Raw genomic sequence first — 6,512 nt, 5'->3', positions numbered from 1 at the left:
AACTTGCAGCATATGTTTAAGTAATCCACACCAACAATATAAAACATAAACTCCGAACGACTTATTCAAAAATACGATATCACAATAGGGCGTCTAGCCTTTATTTTGTAACACCTTTCATTATATGCAATAAGGGGTCATGTGGCTAAAAAAAGAAGCATACACATACCTTTTAGAATGCATTTAGTCCCTGCAACAATACATAAAACCCCTGCAGCAACAACTCACTCAAAACTATCAAAACGTGAATTCTGGACAGCTTGATGTTTTACCTTGTCGCTTCATTTTGAAGGGGTAATGGAGGGAAACAGGATTTACATCCTTTATGAAAGTTATATACATGTGTCTTAGGGTCACATAATATTTCGAATCACCCCTACATCAATTTGTTACAAAAAGATATGCCCAAAACACCAACAGCAATCCGTGTAAGATTTCCAAAACCAAAATCTGGGCAGTACCTCCTCTACACTTCATCACCCGTTTTTGAGAAGCTAAATGCAAAAATGGATTTTAAAGTACTAATGAAAGTTATAAACCAATGAAATACCTTTCCAAAACATATTTAATCACCCGAAACGAAGCTATACACAAGAAGTTATACCAATATTACTAACAACTGTCCCCTCCAAAAAGGGGTTTGTTAACTAGTTTTTAACGTTTTCCCTCTTTGTTCTTTCAACTTCCTCTCAAGTTCCAAGATGAAGAATTAATTCCGTAGACATCGTAAAATACATATATACACCTCCACATTCTTAGGGAACACCGTAGATAATTATTTCACGGAGGAAAAGTGAAGAACTTACCTTAATTTCATAGAAACCAATGCTGCCTTCTTTCTCTTCCTCTCTACGTTTTTCTTTACTTGTTCTTTGCTGAATTTTTGGCTAAGAATGAGATAATTATTCAAAATACACATATATATAGGGTGGCTATGGGGGGTGATACATGTCATCCCCCCATAGGGTGACAAGTGTCCAACCGTTATTGGGCCACCATATCTATGCAACCAATTAGGGGCTGCCATATGGCAGTGGGGCCTACCTCCCCCAAGCAGGTGGTTCACCTACTTGACCCCAAGCAGGTGGGTCACCTGCTTGCTTGAGGTGCTGCCACGTGGCACTTTTTTCTTTTCCCTCATGGGTTCGTAATCTTGTCTTATTTTAAGAGCCTATGTAATCCATGCTACGCAAGCTTGGTACGTACTCCAATAGCTTATGTATATAAGACTTCCAAGTTAGTAGCTTACGTAGGTAAATCGAGTCCTACGACTCATTACTTGGCCTCCAATTCCTTTCGGATTCTTATGACTTCATCTCCAACCTTCTCTACTATGGGGTATCACATCCTCCCTTCCTTGGAGTCATTTGATAGTGTCGTAGCATATCCGTCTCACATGATAAGTTCCAAGGAACTTATGAGACATTCCGAGTTTAAAAAGAGTTGGGTGTAACATCCTTCCCCCCTTTAGAATATTCGTCCCCGAATGTTAGACAAAACTCCTCTTAGTACCTTATAAAAATCATAGGGAGATTCTTTATGATCTTCTTAACACATACTTCCCTACAAGTACTTCATATATGTGTTTCAGGAGTCGGGGTTACCTGTTAATATCAGTTACAGGTGCGGATACTTGTATTTTATGTTCTCTTCAGTTCTCCCATCATCCTCTTTCTGGTTTTGGTTTTTCTATCGTATCTTGCTGGAAGGCACGCCTTTAGTCTACAATATTCCAGTTTGCCGATCAAGATGGCGATAGGTTTTGCCTCACAAGATTCCATCTCCTGGACCTTATCTATGGAATATACCCTGTATGGCTTGTCAGTACCTTTGCGAAGCATTCTTATTTGATGGACTGGGCGTATAGTTTTCAAGTGAGGTGGTAAGCTCAACTTACCCGCCACATTGCCCATCTTATGAGTAACTTGATACAGTCTAATATATTTTGGGTTAAGTTCCCTTTTCTGGGTGACTCTGTTATGAACATCTAATCATTAATATGCACTCTGTATATCGATGTCGATTATTTGTATATCATTTCTGCCGACTCTGGGTTGTTAGTCAATAGTTTACTTAATCCTGTTTGGCCGACCGGCTTAGTCTTTTCCCCAACAGGGGGACTCATAAACTCTGCCTTACAACATCTTGTAAGGGGGTCATCTGAATACCAGAATGGTAGCCCTTCTCATAGCTAAACTCAATAAGTGGTGGACGATAACCCTAGTTACACTTAAAGCCATCCTCATAAGCTCGCAATATATTTTCTAGCAGTTGATAGTATGCTCAGCCTATTCAGCAGCCCGCAGAAAATGCGGTACGAAGGCCTGTCGGTGCTCCCGACCTCTTCTTGGACTGATCTCTAGACGTTAATCATAATTGAAGTCCCTCTATCTGAGATATTAGCTGGGGAAACCTCACGGAACCTTATTACGTTCTTGTTCTATAACTTCACCTAGTTCCAGCTGCATAGGTGGTTTTGTTTGAAAGCAAATGAGCTGATTCATTAGCCTCATATAGTCCTTCTCGAATCTTTTCAGAACTGTAATTGGCATTCTATCTTTTGGTTCCTTCTTCCCCTCTTTTTTTTCCAATCCTTAGGGTTGGCTACCGAATAATATTGCAGTCCCCTCATATAATAGTTCTCGTAGTCGTTCTGTGCTTTGTCTAACATGATCTGGTGTAATTCCGAAGGATTTTTGGCATATAAGCTCGTCATCTTGTAGTAACCATCTAGTTCTACCAATTTCATTTAAACTCTTTCACCACTTTCCTTACCCCTATTTGTAACCCTCTAGACATATTACCCTGTGTCATTTTCTCCCTTACAAAATGACGAGAGGGTACAAGAAGTATCCTAGCATTATCTCGCTAGTCCTCATGTTTTACCTCGCCTTTTTCTCCCTTATCCTACATTCGATGTCGGGGGAGATCTTTGGCCCAATCGTGGCCATGTATTATGTCACCCGTAGTACCAATTCTATCTCGACAGTTTGGCTTAACCTATCTTTGCATCTCTCGGTAGTTAATTATAACTTGGGCTTCTTTGCCTGGAATAATAGCTATGGGGACTCCGTAAGGTCCTACCACTCTTTTACTCTACAATTTTACACTTTCTCGGTGGAGTAGGTAACCTTTGATTGAAGAGGCAGGGACTAATATCATTAATCCACAAGTAACATTCCCTCCAGATTCATCTGGCGCTGGAGTGCAAAGTGAGTCTTGTAGTCCTGGTCATATTGTCAAATTTTCGACCTTGGGCACTGCTTCCTGTCATTAGTAAATTACATCACCTGGTACCCTTACCTTTTGGGTTCTGCTTTTTCGCCCTCAGAGTTGGCTACCAAGTGGTGTCGAAATTCCCTTGCCCACTGGCCCATATAGTTATTCTGCGGTTTTCCTCTTATTAACTGGTTCTATGTTGAAGAGCTTTGGCATTTGAGTGCGTCGTCAGTTAGCAATTAGCTAATCCTTCTTGTTTTGCTTAATCCCTTGTTACAATTTCCATAATGTATCTTATAATACTCTGGGTACATAATCTCATATCGTTTCTCCGTCTCTAGTTTAGATTCCTCCATCTCGCGCGATCACACCAGCACTAACGCATTAAGTTCCATCAGAATTTTGAAGTTAAGCATGCTGGGGCGAGAGTAATATTGGGATGGGTGACCTCCCTGGGAAGTCTTCGTGTCGCGTTTCATTGTAATCCTTGCCATAATGTGTGGGGCACTCGACTTAGCTCTAGATTTACCTCAGCATTGTCTCGCGAGTCTTTATGTTTTACCCTGTCCTTTCGTCTGTTATCTTGTATCCCGTATCGGCGTAGACCTTTAGCCCCACGATCCTTTATTCACTTTGTGTTCTCCTCATTTTCTACCACATGAGGCTTTCTATTCCTTTTTCTTTGGTGATTTATTTATCGCAACATCATTTGCGACTAACTCTATAACCAACATTTTGGCTTTTGGTCTAGCATGCTGTCATTATCCTTCGTAATGTCTCTTAAGTTGGTCGATATCCTTTCATGGTTACACTCTTTTGTTTTTATACGCAGCCGCCTTCTAGTGTTATTTTGTTCCGGGTCTCGTCACAAACTTCTTAACGCTGCCTTATATAGCATTTTGTCTTCCATCCAATTATTGATAGCTTCGTGACCTTTCTAACTTGGTGCGGTAAGATATCTTATTGAGGTTTAGACGTCCATCTCAAATATATTGCCATATCGATTTCCTTCACCTTACTTTTTCCATTTTCTCATTAACTTCCCTCCTTTAGAAGGTACTCATATTTTCCTGTATTTATACTTTGTTCTACGTCTCTATACCCAGTCTCAATTTTTGTCCCATTCCTTTCCCCAATCTATTTGGTACTGCATTCGGTCCCCGTCTTCCCATATATTTCATAACATAATTATATGTGTACGAAATCTTGGTGAAACTATAAGGCGACGAGAGCCTCTCCATACATAGTGCAACATCTCATCTATTAATCGGTACTCTAGTAATGGGATCCATGGAACAACTCGTTCGAGAACACATCCTACTTATCTTCATCAAAATTTAGTTAGTACTTGTAGTCGTTCCAATCCCAACTAGGCAATGCTAGTATTCCGACGATAACTATTTAAGGTTTTCTTAAACTAGTGGCTTTGTCCCAACCTATATCCTTTGTCACTTTATCCCTGTATAATTGTATCACATGGTTCAATTCATATTTAAATATCCCCCTTTTAGTTCGTACATATATTCAGTTCCTGACATCTCTTTGAGGTGCTTCTATTAGAAGTTCTTTCCCCAATTAGTCAGTGGAGAACTATAAACTGTTATCATAAATCATTTTCCAACCATTGTTGGAAGAAATCAGAACCTCTTACACATCACAGTACTTCTTTTAATACTTGACTTACCTGGTCTCCTTCCGAGTTTATCCTCGAGTTATGAACAACTCATCCAATTTACAATAGGAATTGGGGCTTGGTACTTTTGAAAAGAGAAACGTTCAATTACTTGACATCTCACCCTTCAACCCGATAGACTAGCTCAAACACTCTCAGGAGCTGCGATTAGACCAGACCGCCCCAGAGAGGAATGTGCCCATGAGGGCACCACCATCTCGCTTTTCATTCATTTTCGCCATGAAAACATAGCCGCTTCTCTCTTTCATTTTTTTTTATAGCACCATTATGGATGGAGATACTGCGGTCTTAACTGTACTGCTCAGATAGACTTTTGTGTGTTTTTTTTTACAAAATAAACTTTCCCAAGTAAAGAGGGTGTCCCTTATCGATGACCTGAAGAGTACCTCTTACAGCTTTAATTTAGCATAATATGGGTACTCGGTATCAAATTCCAAGACATGTTATAAGCTATGTTTTACTCCCTTTTTCTTGTTCTAGGAAAATTTCGGCAGAGTTTCCTCTACATTTCTTACATATCCCAAAACCTGCACGCAGCAAATACCAACAATGCCTTACAGGGCCAACATATATATATACATATCATATCACAGCCACACAAGAATTTCAATGCAATCTCATATCGCAGCCACACAGGGCTTTCAACATCAACAATAATATAAAAATACTGGACTTACCTCATATGTCCAACTTCAAACTGCATCTGTTGCACTTTCTGTCTTCTTTCCTTTCAAGTTTCAACTTTATATTTCAATACCTTACCCGACGGATATCTTCCATGGCTTTACTTTACTTACCTGTATACTTCGTAACTTTCCATGTCGTCAATTACTTCCTTCTGTTGGTGTCGTCCTTCTGTTAAGATCCAAGGTTAGTATAAGGAATTTTCCTATGACTCGGATCCAAAGCACGATCTCAGATGTAGAAGAAAGGTAACATCCTAAATGTCCTGTACCTTCCTGTTTATAGATGTGGCGCGCAACACATCGATAACCAATGTGAAATATCTTATAGCAGTCCGAGCATTGATTATCTCAGAGCCTTTCATTTTTACAAACAAGAGTTTAGTCGAATCAATTTTTATACAGTCATATAGAAGACTCGAAGATAACAGCTTTCTACTTTAAAGTTTAACATTCAAAAGTGAGTGAGGGTCCTGAAGTCATATTCAGAACCTGGGAATGGAATTACCCACAAACCTCATATCATATCCTGCTTACATCTAAGACATGCCAAAAGAGAAAAGATAGGCTTTACATACCTATACCAAAAACATACCAAGAGAAGCTTCACATACCTCGTGGGAGTTACTCTTTATCCTGCACGTCTCGTCGTCCTCTGAACCTATTTAATATGAAAGTAATACGAATTTCAACTACTCTTAGCTTTCCAGCATCTTAGGTTACACCTTAGTATTAATGGAATCTATTTCCTTAGTTGTTTCCTCGACTAGTTCTTTAGTTTGTTAAGGCATTAACGAAAATTGGGCAGCACCTCCCCGATAATGTGCCCTATCCAAATTTCCAATTAGGTCCTTAAGACCTACAGCCAACCAACAACAACAACCTACAGCATATGTTTAAGTAGTCCACACCAACAA

At 39.6% G+C, this 6,512-nt stretch overlaps 1 pseudogene; it reads left to right on the top strand.

Annotated features, from left to right (window-relative positions):
* The first annotated feature begins 3,576 nt into the window (after positions 1–3,576).
* LOC129897972 (5S ribosomal RNA) lies at positions 3,577–3,696 on the top strand (annotated as a pseudogene).
* The last annotated feature ends 2,816 nt before the right edge of the window (positions 3,697–6,512 follow it).

The sequence above is a fragment of the Solanum dulcamara genome, chromosome 7 (genome assembly GCF_947179165.1).
Source record: "Solanum dulcamara chromosome 7, daSolDulc1.2, whole genome shotgun sequence".
Lineage (NCBI taxonomy): Eukaryota > Viridiplantae > Streptophyta > Magnoliopsida > Solanales > Solanaceae > Solanum > Solanum dulcamara.
The sequence above is the reverse complement of the archived record's forward strand: the minus strand, read 5'-3'. Positions and strand labels throughout refer to the sequence as shown.